We start from the raw sequence: 19,359 nt of genomic DNA, 5'->3' as shown, positions 1-19,359 counted from the left end.
CATCAAGAGCCACCCCAACCCCTCTGCCTGCCTGCATGTCTTATTAATACAAGGCATATTCTTGGATGTTAAGCTCCCAGCTAAGATCTAACTTCAGCCACTAATCAGTGATGCCCACAAAATCATACCTGTAAATCTCTAAATGAGCTACAAGATCATCTACCTTAATCAGTATACTTGCATGCATTCAAATATAATATCTTAAGTCCTGCATTCATTGCCCTTTTTGATTTTTGCACCCATATTATACTGCAATTTATCTCACTGACTGTCAACTGCAATCAACAGAGGGGCCCTAGTTTCTGAGTAATCCACAATGCTGTTAAGATCTCTATTAGCTGGGCTCAATTAGAAGCATTTACTGTTAGCCCCGGCCATGGGTCAAACATCACCCATTCAGCTGTACTGTGTTGAGTTCAACACTGACTGGCAATTTCTGCAACTCTGCTGGTGCCAAACTGTATCAGTCTCTGTTATTCCTTTGGATACAGCAACTGCATGGAGATGGGGAGGCGGCTGCATGGGCTGCTCCCCATATTTATTGTCCTGACTTGCATATTGACTGATGGTGACAATGGAGACAGCTAGGATGCAGCATCCATGGTAAACTTTGACTAATGGAGGGCCTTATTCCTACACTTGTGTGTCCATCTCTGAAGATGGAAGGGCACAACAGTGCCCACCATCGAGGACCTCTTCACGAAGGCTGCATCCACCATTAAGGAGCCTCACTACACGTGACACGCCCTCTTCTCATTTCTGCCATCATGGATGAGGTACAGGAGCCTGAAGACACCCATTCTGCAAAGTTAGGAACAATATCTTCCCCTCCACATTCAGATTTCTGAATGATCCATGGACCTGTGAACACTTTTACACTACCTACTTATTTTTGTAACTGATCCTAACTTTTACATCTCACACTGTTCTGCTGCTGCAAAATAACAACCTTTATGACATAAGGGGGCATAACTTGAAAGTATAGAGGGAATATCAAAGATAGTTTTTTTTACACAGAGAGTAGTTGGCACGTGGAACATGCCACAGGGGTGGGTGTAGATGCAGATTCATTAGAGACATTTAAGAGATTGCTGGATAAGCACATGATGATAGAAAAATGGAGGACTATGTGGGAGCAAAGAGTTTGGAGTAGGTTAAAAGGTCTGAACAACATTGTGGGTTGAAGGGCCTCTATTATGTGCAATGTCCTATACTGTATGTTTTTTGTTCAAAGAGTGAGTTTCTATGCTGTTGAACTCAATCACTCTTTGCCTTGACTACATTTTATGAGCGCATCATTGTGCGTAGATGCCAATCAAGCTGCTGAGCTTCTACTGTGTCATTATCTAACCAGTAGAAAGTCCAGGACAGAAATAGCTAATGCAGGAAGGCATAACTTTAAGAAGACTGGAGGAAAGAATAGGGGGGATATCTGAAATAGGTTTTTCTACACAGAGAGTGGTGGGCGTATGGAACACTCTGCTAAGGGTGATGGTAGAGGCAGATACTTAAGGAGATTTAAGGGACTCTTAGATAAGCACATGGACGATAGAAAAATAGATGCCTATTTAGGAGGCGACGGTTAGATTAAAGGGTAGGTTAACGGGTTGGCACAAGATCGTGGGCAGAAGTGCCTGCAGTATGCTGTAATGTTCTATGTCCTACGTCTGAAATATTAAGACCATAAGACTGTAAGGAGTAGAATAAGGCCCTTTGGCCCATTCAGTCTGCTCTGCCATTTCATCATGGCTGATCCAAATTTCCTCTCAGTCCTAATCTCCTGCCTTTTTTCTATATCTGTTCATGCCCTGACCAATCAAGAATCTATCTAACATCTTCCTTAAATATACATAAACACTTGGCCTGCACAGCTGCCTCTGCCATCGAATTCCACAGATTCAGCACACTCTAAAGAAATTCCTCCTCATCTCCATTCTAAAAGGATGCCGCCATATTCTGGGGCTGTGTCCTCAGGCCTTAAACTCTCCCACCATAGGAAATATGCTCTGCACATCCACCCTATCAAAGCCTTTCACAATTTGATTGGTTTCATTCTTCTGAATTCTAGTGAATACAGTCCCAGAGCTATCAAATGTTCTTCATATGACAAGACATTCAATCCTGGAATAATTTTTGTGAACATTCTTTGAACCCTCTCCAGGTTCAGCACATGCCCTCTAAGTTACTGGCATGGCTGGAAGATTGGTTGATCGGTAGGAGACAGCGAGTGGAAAAAAAAAGGATCCATTTCTGGTTGGCTGCCAGGAGTTCTGCAGCAGTCTGCGTTGGGATTGCAGAACACCCAAAAGGTTAACTTGCAGGTTACCACAGGCAGCTGTGGAGGCCAGGTTGTTTGGTGTATTTAAGGCAGAGATTGATAGGTTCTTGATTGAACACAGCATCAAGGGTTACTGGGAGAAGGCCAAGGAGTGGGGATGAGGAGGGGAAAAATAGGATCAGTCATCATTGAATGGTGGAGCAGAGTCGATAGGCCAAATAGCCTAATTCTGTTCCCATGTCTTATGGTCTATAGTCTTGTAAAGGGCCCAAACTTGCTCACAATACTCTAAGTGAGGCTTCACCAGTTCTTTTTAAGATTTCAACATTATGTCCTTGCCTTTATATTCTAGTCCTCTTGAAATGAATGATAACATTGCATTTGCCTTCCTCACCACAGATGCAACCTGCAAATTAACCTTTAAGGAATCATGCACAAGAACCCCCAAGGTCTTTTGCACCTCAGTTTTTTTTTGCATTTTCTCTCCACTTAGAAAGTAGTCAACCCTTTCATTTCTTCTACCAAAGTGCATGACCATACACTTCCCAACACTGTATTCCATCTGCCATTTCTTTGCCCATTCTCCTAATCTGATTCTGATTCCTCCCTTGCAAGTTCCATGTTAGTTTTGGAATATCTTAAAAGAATCTGGCTCTTTCTGTAGGTAACCACATTAGTCTATGACTTGAGTACCTTATTAAATAAGACCTTGTCGAGGCTACTCTGTAATTGTATATTCTTGTTTAAAATGAAATATTTCAACCTTACACAAGGTGAGGAAATCAGAGTGTAAACGAATACTTAAAACTAATATCACTGTCTTGTAGCATTAGCAGGTTATCTTTCAAAGCTTCTGTGAATAAAGATTTACTAAAACTGATTGGCAGAGCACTCACTAAAAAAAACATTAGTCACAATTGAATTTCCCATTCTCTCTGTGTCCTTCATACCCTCTGGCTCTCATTTGCTATGGACCACTCAGGAGCAGTGACCCTACCTGATGCCCCCACACCATTTTAAAGATTCCTCCGTCACAGTTCAGTGAACAACCTCCCCCTTCACTTCAGGAGTACTGCTCAAACAGCTCATGAGAAAAATATTCTTAGTGATCCACTCAAAGGCACTATGCCAAGAATTTCAGCAGGTAAGGATGGCATTCGGTCCTTTGCACTTGTACTATCTTTCATTCAAATCATGGCAGACCCATAGCTCGCCCAGTTCACATCTAACAGGTTCCTCAGTCAATATACTGTGGATTCCGATTAACAGGCCATTAGTTAATTGGGGCAGCTGCTTGTTTGGGACAACCCTTAAAGAACCAAAACTAATTGATAAAATAGATGGGATTACTTTCATTTATTTGGTATACTGTGCCACAAAATTGGGGCAGAACACTGTTGTAGAGCAGTTTACAACTGGTGTCAGACACATGCACTTGTGTAGTCATTAGACACTAACAATGGAGTTAGAATGAACATATGAGAGATGATTGATAAGTTCGAGGCCTAAGGTAGACGAAGTCAATTTTAGGAAACTTAGCACTTTTATTTTTCACCATAGTCCCCTCCCACATTTACACACTTAGTTCAGCCGTCGTGGAGCATACAGATCTTGGAACTCCAGAAAGTGTCCACAGCAGGGTGATTGATAAGCTTGTGGCCTAAGGTGGAAGGAAATGAGTTATACAGCTCTCATTGTTCAACTCTTTGAATGATTATGCAGAAAGTTTGATATTAATAACTCATCCGGGGTGATTGATAAGTTTGTGGCCTATGGTAGAACGAGATGAGTTATTAACTTCTAACTTTCTGCATAATCACTCAAAGAGTTGACCTGCATGTGCATGTAATGAGAGCTGTATAACTCATTTCAATAGACAATAGACTATAGACAATAGGTGCAGAAGTAGACCATTCGGCCCCTCGAGTCTGCACCGCCATTCTGAGATCATGGCTGATTATTCACTATCAATACCCAGTCCCTGCCTTGTCTCCATATCCCTTGATTCCCCTATCCATCAGATATCTATCCAGCTCCTTCTTGAAAGCATCCAGAGAATTGGCCTCCACCGTTTTCCGAGGCAGTGCATTCCACACCTCCACAACTCTCTGGGAGAAGAAGCTCTTCCTCAACTCTGTTTTAAATACCTGACCTCTTATTCTCAATCCATGCCCTCTGGTACTGGACTCTCCCAAAATCTGGAACATATTTCCGGCCTCAATTCTATCAAATCCTTTAATTATCTTAAATGTTTCAATCAGATCCCCTCTCAATCTCCTCAATTCCAGCGTGTACAAGCCCAATCTCTCCAATCTCTCTGCGTAAGACAGCCCTGCCATCCCAGGAATCAACCTAGTGAATCTACGCTGCACTTCCTCAATTGCCAGAATGTCCTTCCTTAAACCTGGAGACCAAAACTGTACACAATATTCCAGGTGTGGTCTCACCAGGGCCCTGTACAAATGCAAAAGGACATCCTTGCTCTTGTACTCAATTCCCCTTGTAACAAAGGCCAACATTCCATTTGCCCTCTTCACTGCCTGTTGCACTTGCTCATTCACCTTCATTGACTGGTGAACTAGGACTCCTAGGTCTCTTTGCATTTCTCCCTTACCTAACTCTACACTGTTCAGACAATATTCTGCCCTCTTGTTCCTGCTTCCAAAGTGGATAACTTCACATTTATTCACATTGAATGACATCTGCCAAGTATCTGCCCACTCACCCAGCCTATCCAAGTCTCCCTGTATTCTCCTAACGTCCTCTTCGCATGTCACACTGCCACCGTTTAGTATCGTCAGCAAACTTGCTGATATAGTTTTCAATGCCCTCATCTAAATCGTTGACATAAATCGTAAAGAGCTGTGGTCCCAATACAGAGCCCTGTGGTACCCCACTAGTCACCTCCAGCCAGTCCGAGAAACACCCATTCACTGCTACCCTTTGCTTTCTATCTGCCAACCAGTTTTCTATCCATGTTGAAACCCTGCCCCCAATGCCATGAGCTCTGATTTTACTCACCAATCTCCTATGTGGTACCTTATCGAATGCCTTCTGAAAATCTAGGTACACAACATCCACTGGCTTACCCTCGTCTAACATCCTTGTTACACCCTCAAAAAACTCCAACAGATTAGTCAAGAAGATTTAAGTCAAGAAGGTAGAAGATTTCCTTCTACCTTAGGCCATGAACGTATCAATCACCCATCTGTGGACACTTTCTGGAGGTCCAAGATCCGTATGCTCCATGACTGCTGGACTAAGTGTGTAAATGTAGGAGGGGACTATGTTGAAAAATAAATGTGCTAGGTTTTCTAAAATTGACTCCTTTTACCTTAGGCCATGAACTTATCAATCACCCCTCATATAGCTGGTGAGAAATATGCAGTAAGACAATTCAAAACTTTTTTGTTCTCTTCAGTTCCAAGCATTGAGGCTTGGAGATGCCAAACATGGGGGAGTGAAAATGAAACAATTTGACTACTTCAACAAGTTAGAAATTACAAAGAATTTCAACAATCATCTTGAACTTTATAATGAAAATGAAGATTTGGAGGATGCAGTCATCGATAGAGTTGTATGAAGGCAGTTCATTATCTACTCTAGGTGTCTGTGCTGATTTTGTTAGTTTACATTCAATCAAAAGAACATGGCAGATGAAGTCCGTTGATAACTATTAGGAACTAGTACACAGCTTTCTGGTACTGTAGTAAGATTGCTAGTGTTATAATTCATTCTGTATTTCATTTAAATACATCATTTACTCAGGTATGTGGTAACTTGCCTTTTTATACTATTTTAATTATTTTTAGTTGGACATCCAGTTAACTGAATGAAAATGTACTGGTCCTGATGTGTCCCAATTAGCTGAAATCCACTGTACTTTAATCTCATGGAATATAGAACAAAGAATACTACACCACAATACAGCCCCTTCAGCTCTCAATGTTGTGCCAACCTTTTAACCTGCTCTAAGGTCAATCTAACCCTGCCCTCTGATGCACCATTAATAACTCACTCTGAGACGTAAGGCGAGATATCGGCTTTTATTGACTGGAAGAAGGAACCAGAAGTGAGTGACCATCATACTACGTCCTGGAGACTGAGGCCGAGTGTCAGGCCTCAGATCGCCTTTATACAGGGGTCTGTGGGAGGAGCCACAGGAGCAGTCAGCAGGGGGCGTGTCCAGACAGGCACACGTAGTTCACCACACCCTCCTTCCTAAATCTCCATTTTTCAAGCATCTATGTGCCTATCTAACTGTCTCTAAATGTCTCTAATGCATCTGTCTCTACCACTCCCTTGGCAGGGCATTTCACCCACCTCTTGCTCTCTCTGTAAAGAAACTTTCTCTGACTTTCCCTTATACTTTCCTCCAATTACCTTGAAATTATGCTCCCTCAATTTAGCCACTTCCAATCTGGGAAAAACTTTCTGGCTGTCCACTCGATCTATGATTCTTATTATTTAAGAATATTTCATGTCTCCTAGCATGTAGATTTTCATTTAAACAAATTAAAAAAGTGCTTTCTAATTTCATAGTGCCATTGAGTGATGGAAAACCCATCCTAGGTACAAGCTCTTTGGTCCAACCAGCCCACGCTGACCACAGTGCCTACACAGAGAGTCCCAACTTCCCTCTAAGCCCCACCCCTGCATTTGCTAACAAGTAAATGAATAAATACACAAGGGTTACTTGTAAATGTCCCCAACTTTGAATTTACCAAAATCTTTACCTGTTCTGCTTTCCTCTGTAGGAGAAAATTCTTTCTGATTTATGTGTCAGCTAACTTTTTCAAATGGTGGACTTCGATCAGATCTACACTGAGTACTACTGGACTCCTGGTTTGATGTTTGATATTCTTTGTGTTGTTTGCTCGCTTTTTGCCATTTGCGCAATTTGTTCTTCATTTTGCCCGTTGGGTGTTTGATGTTCACTTGAACAAATTCCATGGTGTTTCTCTGTTTCGTGGCTATCTGTGGGAGGACAAATCTCAGATTTGTATTCTATATTAACATTTTAATAATAAATGTACTATGAATCTTTGAATCTTTTATCAGTTCTATCCCACTCTTATGAGATGACTGAATGGTCTCCTAGTACGACAAGATGGACTCTTGACTTTACCATAGACCATAAGGTATAGGGACAGAATTAGGCCATTTGGACCATTGAGTATTATCTGCCATTTCATCATAGCTGATTTATTTCCCTCTCAGCCCCAATCTCCTACCTTCTCCCCATATTCCTTCATGCCCTGAGTAATCAAGAATCTATCAACCTCTGCCTTAAATATATTCCATGACTTTGCCTCCATTATCACCTGTGGCAACAAATTCCACAGGTTCACCGCTCTTTAGCTAAAGAAATTCCTTCTCATCTCCATTCTAAATGGGTGTCCATCTATTCTGGCCCTCTGGTCCTAGACTCCCCCACCATAGGAAACATCCTCTCCACATCCACTCTATCTGTGTCCTCTGGTCCTAGACTCCCCCACCATAGGAAACATCTTCTCCACATGCAGTCTTTCAAGGCCTTACAATATTTGATAAATTCCAATGAGATCCCTTCACCCTCATTCTTGAAATCTACCTCGTTACGACCTTGAAACTCATTGTCTACTTTCTATGCAACGACACTGCACTTTCTCTGTAACACTCTGTTCTACATTCTGTTATTGCTTTTCCTTATCCAAACTCAATGCACCAATAGAGCACAGAACATAGAATAGTACAAGCTCTTTGGCCCACAATGCTGACTTTTTAACCTATTTAAAGAAAAATCAAAACCTTTCCCTTCTACCTAGCGCACAGCCCTTCATTTTTCCAAGTGCCTGTCTAAGAGTGCCTTAAATGACCCTACCACCAGCCCTGGCAGGGTATTCCAGGCACCCACCACTCTGTGTAAAAAACCTATCTCTGATACCTTCCCAAAGCCTTTCTCCACTCACTTTAAATGCATGTCCTGTGATATTGAGCACTGTCGCCTTGGTAAAAAGGCTGAGCATTCCGCCTGTCTCTATTCATCTTGTATACCTGTATCACATAACCACTCAGCTCCTCCGTTCTGAAGAGAAAAGCTTTTGCTCCTGAAACTAGTCTAGTGAGGCATGTTCTCTAATCCAGGCAGCATCCTAATAAATTTGCTCTGACTCCTCCCTAAAGTTTCCCCATCTTTCCTATAATGAGGTGACCAGAACTGAACACAGTATTCTCAATGTGGTCTAACTGGAGTTTAATAGAGCTGTAATATTTGCTCATGGCTTTTGAACTCAATCCCTAACTATTGAAGACCATCACATCATACACCTTCCTAGTCAACCCATCAAATTCATGGCAACTTTGAGAGACCTGTAGATGTGGACCCCCAAGATCCCTCTGTTCGTCCACACTGCTAAGAATCCTGCCATTAACCTTGTACTCTGTCATTGTTCAACCTTCCAAAGTGTATCACGTCACACTTCTCAGATTGAACTCCATCTTCCATTTCCCAGCTTAGCTCTGCATCCTTTACGTCCCATCGTAACCTACGGCAAACTTCCACACTATCTACAATTCCACCAATCTTCATGTCAGCTGGAAACTTTATTTACATTTATTTGCTTACCAGGCTTACAGATCCATTACAAAGGAAACCAATCACAGAATGCAGAATAAAGTGTTACAGTTCCAGAGAAAGTGCAGTGCAGGTAAACAATAAGGTGTAAGGTCACATGGTAGATTGCGAGGTCTAGAGTCCATCTTACTGGACTAGGGAAACAGTCAAAGTTCTTAAAATAGTTTGGTATTGTTCATACACCCAGTTCTCACCTGTGGCTCTAAGCAGCTGTTAGCATGAAACAGCAGCCATGCCCCAGCACACCACTTCAACAGACAGGCTAAACCAGGAGAAGGTAGCTGGTGGGGCTCATACCCCAGTGAGATAGGGACATGTCTGTCATACCACATTAAGTCAGCTCCAGTAGACTGGGCAGATGAGATCAACAGTGAGATCCAACGGCCAGAAAGACGGTTCTGTAACATTCCGTGGAAAGTAAGGGCAAGATGAGGCACAGAAGACATCATGGTCATCACTGCAAACAATGAAGACTCCATTTAGGGTGACTACTTGTACCACTGGACCCAGACATTTGAGGTTGAGAGAGTGGATCCGCCCCAGTGCAATAGAGTTTGCACATTAAAATCTCCCCCACACAGATTTCCTCTCATCGTCAGGTACAATGGGCATCCACTGTCCCTCATGATCTATGAGAAGATGAACATTGTAAATTAATTTACCCCTGGCATCAAATGCTGATTTATTGAATAGGAGTGATATTATTGACTGTTTCAACAGTGGAGCATTGTGGGAGATGGTCTAACAGAATAGCAGACAGATAGCAAAGGATGATCACGGTCTTTTACAAGATAAATCCTTTTCAATTTATTGGCTCTGACAGATGAATACCCTTCACAAGTAGGGCAAAAATATTGATTACTGCAGTTACATCAAGGAGCCCTTATGGTGGGGGGTAGGGATTAATTTTGAATTGCAAACTCAGAACACTAGTCAGAATCAAACGTTAATCACAATATTGAAATACAAACAAAGGTTTGAATCAATTAGGACACTTTGACAATTATATGAATAAAATAAGGAAGCATTCAAACACAAGAGATTCTGCAGATGTTGGAAAGCCAGAAGCAATGCACACAAAATGCTAGAAGAGTTCACAGGAGAGACAGCATCTATGGAGGGGAACAGACCATCAGCGTTTCGGGTTGAGATCCATCAGGAGTGGAAAAGAAGAGAAGAGGGAAGATGCCAGAGTAGGAAGTTGGGGGGAGGAGAAGGAGTACAAGCTAGAAGGTGATAGGTGAAGCCAGGTGGACAAGGGAAGGGGAATGAAGTAAGAAGCTGGGAGGTGATAGGTGGAAAAGGTTAAGGGCTGGAAAAGAAGAAATCTGATAGGAGAGGAGAGTTGACCGAGGGAGAAAGAGAAGGAGGAGGGGCACCAGGAGGAGGTGATAAGCACTCAAGCAGCAAAGGTAAGAGGGCAGAAGAAGAAGGAAGGGCGAGGGGAAAGAATTTACCAGAAGTCTATGTAAGGACACTCCTATATTTTGCAACTTCCTTTATGTTCTCAGTGTAAAGTTAAGATCGGAGTTCCATTATATCAACATGCCGTAGAGTTTGCTTCATGTTTTACACCAGAATTAATTCCAGCAGAGATAGTGGACATTTCTTTGTATTGATTTAATTTAAAAAAAAGCTATTTTCACAAGGTTTTGTGCTTCTCGTCACTAAATGGTCTTGAAGTCATTGCGGAGTATTGTTGCATCAAGATGGTTGGGAGATTCGAACTCTTGTCATTTATTGATTAGTTGTCATTGCTCATTTGTCACTGCTCTCCCCCTAATCTGACCTAAAGGATCACTACTGGGCTCATCCCTATCCAGCAGCGGTGCTGTCACTTCAGGACTTGAGAGACAGATTTGATGCTGAAACGAAGACATGCTCGTTTGTGCAGGCTTGGCGGATGAGGCGAGAGCAAACACAGTGGCATTGACTTGGACAGTGAGCACAGAGAGAAAGAAACAAACTGGTACCATTCCAAAATAAACTCCATTCAGAATCAGGTCTAATATCACCGGCACAGGTCACTACATTTGTAGTCTTTGTGGCAGCAGTACAAAGCAATACATAATACTGGAGAAAGAGCATGAATTATAGTAAATATATATACTGTGTATATTAAATAGTTACACATAGTGCAAAATAGAAATAAAAGAGTAGAGAGTTCATGGAATCAATGTTCATTCGGAAATGTGATGTCAGGAGGGAAGAAGCTGTACTTGGATCACTGAGTGGATGTCTTCAGGCTTCTGTACCTCCTACCAGATGATAGCAGCAACGTGTGACCTGAGTAATAGAGGTCCTTAAGGATAGGTGCTGCCTTTTTGTAGCATCGCTCCCTGAAGCTGTTCTAGGTACTACAGAGGCTAGTGACCATAGCGGAGCTGGCTAAGTTTACAATTCTCTAGCTTATGCAGTAAGTAGCCGCCTCATACCAGAGAGTGATGCAGCCAGTCAGGGTGCCAAAGGCTATGGAGAAAAGACAGGAGAATGGGTTTGAGAGGTTGTGGTACCATGGTATCACAGCGTTTAGCGTGACACTACATAGCTTTGACCAGCACCTACTCCAGACATCAGAAGCTTGGATTCCTCTGGTTCCATCTTAGCACAGTTTGTTAGAAGCTGCAGCTGGATGCACTTCTTGAGTTGTAGTGGTCAGGGATACTGGAGATCTCCCTACCTTCCCACATCCCACAGGAGGAGCAGTCTGCTATCCCGTCCACCGTCCTAGCTGAGAAGATATAAAGAAGAGAGGGATGAAGACTTGAGTTTTTCTTTCCTCTGCTTTCTCTGAATGAAGCCTCTCTTCACTGAAGCCTTAAAGACCTAAAGCCTAAAGATCACCACTGTGACTACTTCCACTGAGATGATGGCCTCTGCGCACATCCCTGCCTTCCTTTAATTTGCTCTTGTTAATCAATTCTAAATGCCGATTGGTTTCCAGTCAAAGCTTCACTATGCTGCAGTAAACTGCTCTTGCCTTTTGTTCTTGGGCAGTGGACCTGTTTGAAGTCCTTTCTCGTCCAAGCTTCTGATGTCTGGATTAGGTGCTGGCCAAAGCTCTATAGTGACCTACTGAAATGAACCACCTCACACTTATCTGTGTTGAACTCCATCTGCCACTTCTCAGCCCAGTTTTGCATCCTATCAATGTCCCGCTGTAACCTCTGAAAGCCCTCCACACTATCCACAATACCTCCAACCTTTGTGTCATCAGCAAACTTACCAAACCATTCTTCCACTTCCTCAACCAGCTCATTTATAAAAATCATAGAACAGATCCCTGAGGCACTCTACTGCTGACCGACCTCCATGCAGAATATGACCCGTCTGCAACCACACTTTGCCTTCTGTGGGCAAGCCAGTTCTGGATCCACAAAGCAATGTCCCCTTGGATCCCCTGCCTCCTTACTTTCTTAATAAACCTTGCATGGGGTACCTTATCAAATGCCTTTCTGAAATCCATATGTAAAGGGGGTTTCTTCTTTTTTCTTTGTTACCATGTATGTAATGAAAATGGCTTATTCGTCTTGTTAAAAGCAGGAATGCTTCTTTGTTGCGAGAGAGTGCTGGAAGCTTGTTTGGGTTAAAATTTACTGATAATGAGAATTGTATTCCTTTGTAAACCAATTGGGATTAATGTTGTTCTTTCTTCTGTCTGTAAGCTATTGTTGGTGGGCTTTTGGGGAGATCAGCGCGAGGGATTGAGAGAGAGGATGCAATGCTGTAAGCTGGGTGAGGAACGGACCCCAAGTGGGGGTCTGAGGCCAGGAGGTACTCTGAGGAGAGGGGATGAAGCTAGATGTGCTTGGTTGACCACTCAGAGGGTCCTGAGCTGCGAGTCGAGGAGTTCGGAGAGGATCGAATGGTGGCCAGAAGACTTTAGTTTACGGTTGTGCACAAAGTGGTTTGGACTTTGATAAGTTTGGCGCCTTTTCTTTATTTTTTTCTTCATATATACTGTATCATTATTAATCACTTAGTTATAGTAACCTTTATAAATTGTAGTCATTTAATCGCATATGGTGTACTGTCTGTTTTTGGGCGAGGCGGGGACATCACACAGCATCCACACCAGCTGATTACCCAGTTTGGCAGGGCCGAAGGCTGCTCCCCCTAGACGAGAACGAGCTGAGCGAGCCTGAGGCGACCCAAGGGTTACACATATACATTACATCTACTGCTACTTTTATATTTCTAGAGGACTAGAATATAAAAGCAAGGATTTAATGTTGAGGCTTTATAAAGCACTGGTGAGGCCTCACTTGGAGTATTGTGAGCCGGTTTGGGCTCCTTATCTTAGAAAGAATGTGCTGGAACTGGAGAGGGTTCAAAGGAGGTTCACAAACTTTAATCCAGAATTGAATGGCTTATCATATGAAGAGCGTTTGATGGGTCTGGGCCTGAATTCACTAGAATTCAGAAGAATGAGGGGTGAACTCATTGAAACCTATTTAATAGTGGAAGTCCTTAATAGAGTGGATGTGGAGAGGATAATTCCTATGGTTGGAGGATCTACAACCAGAGGACACAACCACAGAATAGAGGGGCATCATTTTAGAATAAAGGTAAGGAGGAATTTCTTTAGCCAGAGGGTAGTGAATCTATGGCATTCATTGCCACAGACAGCTGTGGAGGCCAAGTCCATATGTCCACTTAAGAAAGAGGTTGATAGCTTCTTGATTGTTCAGGGCATGAAAGGAATCAGGGAGAAGGCAGGACATTGAGGCTGAGAGGAAAATTGGATCAGCCATGATGAAATAACGGAGCAGATGCAATGGATCAACTGGCCTAATTCTGCTCCTATATCTTATGGTCTTTTGGTCTTAAAGATCAGGGCGTCAGAGTTTGGAGTTCAGTCCTGGAGTCCTCTGTAAAGAATTTGCACATCCGCCTCTTGGAATGTGTGGGTTTCCTCGAGGTGTTCAGGTTTCCTCCCGTTGTCCAAACATCTACTGTTTATTAGGTTAATTGGTCATTGTAAATTGTCCTGTGATCAAGCAAGGGTGATATCGTGGCTTCCTGGATGGAGCAGCTCGAAGGACCAGAAGAGCCTATTCCACACCATTTCTCTCAATAAATAATAAATCAGCCACAAACAGTGGTGGAGGTGGTTCAGTGAGCCGATTGCTCTCATTCTGCTGCTATGTCTTGTGGTGTTATGGGTTTTTGCCTGTCACTTTTAAATTCCTGTTCCTGCAACTTCAAGTTCCTGGGGGTCAATATATTTGGTCAAAGAACACTGAGGCTGTCTACAAGAAGCGTCAGAGCTGTCTCTATTTCCTGAGGAGACTGAGGTCCTTTAACATCTGCCGGACGATACTGAGGATGTTCTACGAGTCTGTGGTGGCCAGTGCTATCATGTTTGCTGTTTTGTGCTGGAGCAGCAGGCTGAGGGTAGCAGACACCAACAGAATCAACAAACTCATTCGTAAGGCCAGTGATGTTGTGGGGGTGGAACTGGACTCTCTGACGGTGGTGTCTGAAAAGAGGATGCTGTCCAAGTTGCATGTCATCTTGGACAATGTCTCCCATCCACTCCATAATGTATCGGTTAGGCACAGGAGTACATTCAGCCAGGGGATCATTCCACCAAGATGTAACACTGAGTGCCATAGGAAGTCATTCCTACCTGTGGCCATCAAACTTTACAACTCCTCCCTCGGAGTGTCAGACACCCTGAGTCAATAGGCTGGTCCTGGATTAATTTCCACTTGGCATAATTTACTTATTATAATTTAATTATTTATGGTTTTGTATTGCTATATTTCTACACTATTCTTGGTTGGTGCGACTGTAATGAAACCCAATTTCCCTCGGGATCAATAAAGTATGTCTGTCTGTCTGTATTTGTGGATCTATCCTGGATCCGACAAATCGATGCAATTACAAAGAAGGTACAACAGTGGTTACTATTTCATTCGGAGATTGAAGAGATTTGTAATGTCACCAAAGGTACTCACAAATCTCTGCTGAAGTGCTGTGGAGTGCATTCTAAATGGTTGCATGGGGAAGGGGCACTGCACAGGATTAAAATAAGCCGCAGAATGTTTTGAACTCAGTCAGCTTCACCATGGGCACTAGCCTGTCCAGCATCCAGGATATCTTCAAGGCATTGATCATTAAGGACACCCACCACCTAGGACATGCCTTCTTCTCATTGCTATCATCAGAAAGGACGTACAGGAGCCTGAAGGTACACATTCAATGACTCAGGAACAGCTTATTTCCCTCTGCCATCAGATTTCTGAGTGGACACGCACTACTTACAGTGTCTTGAAAAGGTATTCAGCCACAACAACTATTTTTACAATTTAAATATATTGAAGCAGGATTTTTGACCTACAAAACATTGTGCATCATGTTAATTCAAAAGAAAAATTCCAAAACCTGTCAACAATTTCCTAGAAGTTAAAAACCAAAATTGCAAGGATGAAAAAGTATTGATCACCTTTGTAATTACTGTGCTAACTTTCTCTGGGTGCAATACTGTATCTTACCAGTTCACCCAATTTGTTGATGTACCTAGATAACTGAAGGATAACCTATTTTCAATGAATTCAATAGAATAAATACCTCAAGACATAGGAGCAGAATTCAGCCATTTGGCCCATCGAGTCTGATCCACCATTCAACCTTGGCTGAGCTTCTCCCCCCTCCTCAAGCCCATTCCCTGCCTACGGTTAGTAGGTTATAGTGATGCTATGTGGTGCTGGAGACGTGGTAACGCTTGCGAGCTGTCCTCGGCACATCCTTGGACGGTCTTGATCAATGATGCAAAAGATACATTTTACTGTACATTTTGATATACATGTGACAAATAAAGCTAATTTTTAGTCTTTATGTAGAGCAGTAATACTGGCTTGGATCAGTTAGCTTGTTTTTGTTCTGCTAATTCAAGTTAATTCCCCCTCAGGTAACACGAGGGGGCATTTCTTTACTCAGAGAGTGGTAGCTGTGTGGAATAAGCTTCCAGTAGAAGTGGTAGAGGCAGGTTTGATATTGTCATTTAAAGTAAAATTGGATAGGTATATGGACAGGAAAGGAATGGAGGTTTATGGGCTGAGTGCGGCCCAGTGGGACTAGGTGAGAGTAAGCATTCAGCACGGACTAGAAGGGCCGAGATGGCCTGTTTCCGTGCTGTAACTGTTATATGGTTATATGGTTAATGGTTATCTAACTATGAACATATACAACCAAATGAAGCAACATCACTCCAGTCACAGTACACCCACAAAACATATACCACACACAGAATATAAAACAAAATATTATCATAAATAAGTTAACAAAATATAATTTAAAATGTTGAAATGCACAGCACAGGAAGACCAGTAAACAGTAAATAGCTCTGCCAAATCTACATAAGCAAGCCATTCTTTACGTTCACAAGCAAGCACACGGTCAATTTTGGGCCTCTTATCTGAGAGAAGATGTGTTTCATTGGAGAGGGCTCAAAGCAGGTTCACGAAAATGATTACAGGATTGAAAGGCTTATTATCTGAGGAGTGTTTGATGGCTCTGGACCTGTGCTCACCGGAATTTAGAAGAATGGGGGGGGGGGGGGGGCGGTGAAATCTCACTGAAACCTGTCGAACGTTGAAAGAACTAGATCTTCCTATAGTAGGGTCTAGGACCAGAGGACACAACCTCAGGATAAAGGGACGCCTTTTAGAACAAAGATGAGGAGGAATTTCTTTAGCCATTGGGTAGTGAATCTGTGGAATTCTTTGCCACAGATACCTGTGGAGGCCAAGTCACTGAGCATATTTAAGTGGAAGTGGACAGATTTTTGAGAAATCAGGGCAATAAAGGTTATGGGGAGAAGGCGGGAGATTGGGGATGAGGCGGAAATGGATTAGCCGCGATCAAATGATGAGCAATCTCGCTGGGCCAAATGGCCTAATTCTGCTGCAATGCCTTATGGTCTTATGCTTTCATGCAAGGAAGGTACTTGTGAAAAACGTTGGAAAGATTGAAGGATATATAGTGACAGAGAAACCAGCCAGACACACACAGTAAGCTTCTGGGCACAATAAATGAGAAATGAAGCTGAAATCGATGTTTATTTTTAACAAAATGTTATGAAGTAATGGGATTGGAAATTGTCCACAGTAGTGAGCAACCTTACTACAGAATGAAGAGGAAATGTGTTCATATTCTTGTGAGTTGCAAGCTTTCTGAAGTTTCAAGGTTCAGGATTAAGTTCATGTACAAAGGGCTGAGTATCTCTCAACCATGATCTTACACTGGCTGGGATTGAGCTGGCGACCTCGGTGAACACAGAGGGAATGATCTGCAGTGGTGAACCTGAGCCTCTCATGTTAATCCCTCAAAACGTGGTGGTTGCTGGGAATCAGGGGTGTTTGTACTAGAGTGTACACCCAGAAGATTAATATACTCTTAGATAGCCACATAGATGATACAAAAAATGGAGGGTTATGTAGGGTTATGTATGTAGGTTATGTAGAATAGGTTATAAGATCAGCAGCACATCATGGGTGGAAGGGCCTGTGCAGCACTACACTGTTCTACGTTCTATGAAGTAGAATAAGGGAAAAGAGTACCAATGCAGAATAAAGCATAACAGTTACAGGTAAGGTGCAGTGTGGAGACAATAAGGTGAAGGACAATACAGGGAAATTATGAGGACAGGTGTTCATCTTACCATCCTCATCATCATCGTTATGTGTCGTGTCCTATGGCGTAGGTGATTATGGTGAACATGATTGCTCTTGCCAAATTTTTCTGCAGAAGTGGTTTTCCATTGCTTTCTTCCTCTGGACAGTGTCTTTACAAGATGTGTGACCTTGGCCATAGTCAATACTTCGAGATTTTCTGCCTGGCATCAGTGGTCACATAATCAGGCCGTGATATTCCCCAGCTTTTCATACGATCATCCACCACCTGCTCCCATGGCTTCATGTGATCCCGATCAGGGGCTAAGCAGGTTCTACACTTTGCCCAAGGGTGACCTGCAGGTTAGTGGAGGCAAGGAGCATATCTCATCTCCTTTGGCAGAGACGTACCTCCAAAGGTGTATCCCTGCCACACACACTTATCATACTAGAAGACCACTGAAGAGTCTGATAACAGTAGAGTAGAAGCTGTCCTTGATCCTGGTGGAAGTGCTTTCAGACTTTTGTATCTTCTGTCTGATGGGAGGGGAAGAAAAGAGAGATTGGCTGTGGTGGGTGCTGTCTTTGATTATGCTGCTGTGTTACCAAGGCAGTGAGAATTTCCATAAAGTACATTGGATGAATTTACTGTTAAAGGAATGAAAGGGATGGAAGTAATCTTTGTTGGGAACAACCTGCCCAAGAGGCAATGGATAAAGAGAGGACATGGGCAATTGTGGGAACAGCAAAGCAGCAGATTCAACCCACTGAACACATTGCATGTCTGTGTCTATTGATTACTAGACAGGTAAGATGAAGGTGGCAGAGCTGGTCATCGAAACATTGGTTATAAACAATACCTGTTCCCAAATGGAAGCCTGAGAAGAGTTTATTCATCATATATGTCAGGAAAGCACTAGATCCTTTTTCGGGTATGGTGAAGAATTTATTAAATAATTTTACATGTTCTTGCAATGCTTCTGTCCAACTTTACCCAGGTGAACCAATGCTGGGCCAGATTGTAAAAGCCAGGGTGTCAGGGCTGGAGGCGAGGGTTGCACCGCTGTTCAGTTTGTTGCTCAGTGGGGTTTACTCGTCTCTGAAATGAGTTGAGGCTGTGGCCTGCAACTATTGTGCTTCTGGATCAGCTTCATGGCTAAGGACACATTTTTGTGAACTTCAGTTCGGATTGTAATTTGTTTACTTTTTCTTGTTTGCATGATTTGTTCTCTTTTTTTGCACAGTGCACTGCTGTCTTTTTTTTAATAGGTTCTATTGGGTTTCTTTGTTTTGCGTCTGCCAGTAAGGAGTCAAATCTTCAAGGTTGTATATCTTATGAATGCTTTCATAATAAATGTAGTTTGAATTAGACCATAAGACCACAAAACTCAGGAGCAAAATTCAAGCATTTAACCCATTGAGACTGCTTCGCCATTCCACCATGGCTGATTTATTATCCCGCTCAACCCCATTCTCCTGCCTTCTCTTCAATACACATGATGCTGGACTAATCAAGGATGTGTCAACTTCCATTTTAAATAAACCAAATGAACTGTCCTCTAATCTGAAGCTATACCCACTGGTCCTAGATTCCCCCACTAGAGGAAGCATCCTCTCCACATCCATTCATCGAGGCCTTTCAATATTCAATAGGTGTCAATGAGTTTGCTCCTCCTTCTTCTAAACTCCAGCAAGTAAAGGCCCAGAAAACAGAACTCTCTACTGACAACCTGAAGAGTCATTACTGACTTTAAAGACAAATTATGTTGAGCTGTAGTTTACATGGCTATTCCTGTGTGAATTCTTTTTAACTGGGCTTCTAAAAGGCAAGGAACTGCATCTAAAGG

Source organism: Hypanus sabinus, chromosome 8 (assembly GCF_030144855.1).
Source record: "Hypanus sabinus isolate sHypSab1 chromosome 8, sHypSab1.hap1, whole genome shotgun sequence".
NCBI classification, from domain to species: domain Eukaryota; kingdom Metazoa; phylum Chordata; class Chondrichthyes; order Myliobatiformes; family Dasyatidae; genus Hypanus; species Hypanus sabinus.
This window is presented reverse-complemented; position numbering follows the sequence as displayed.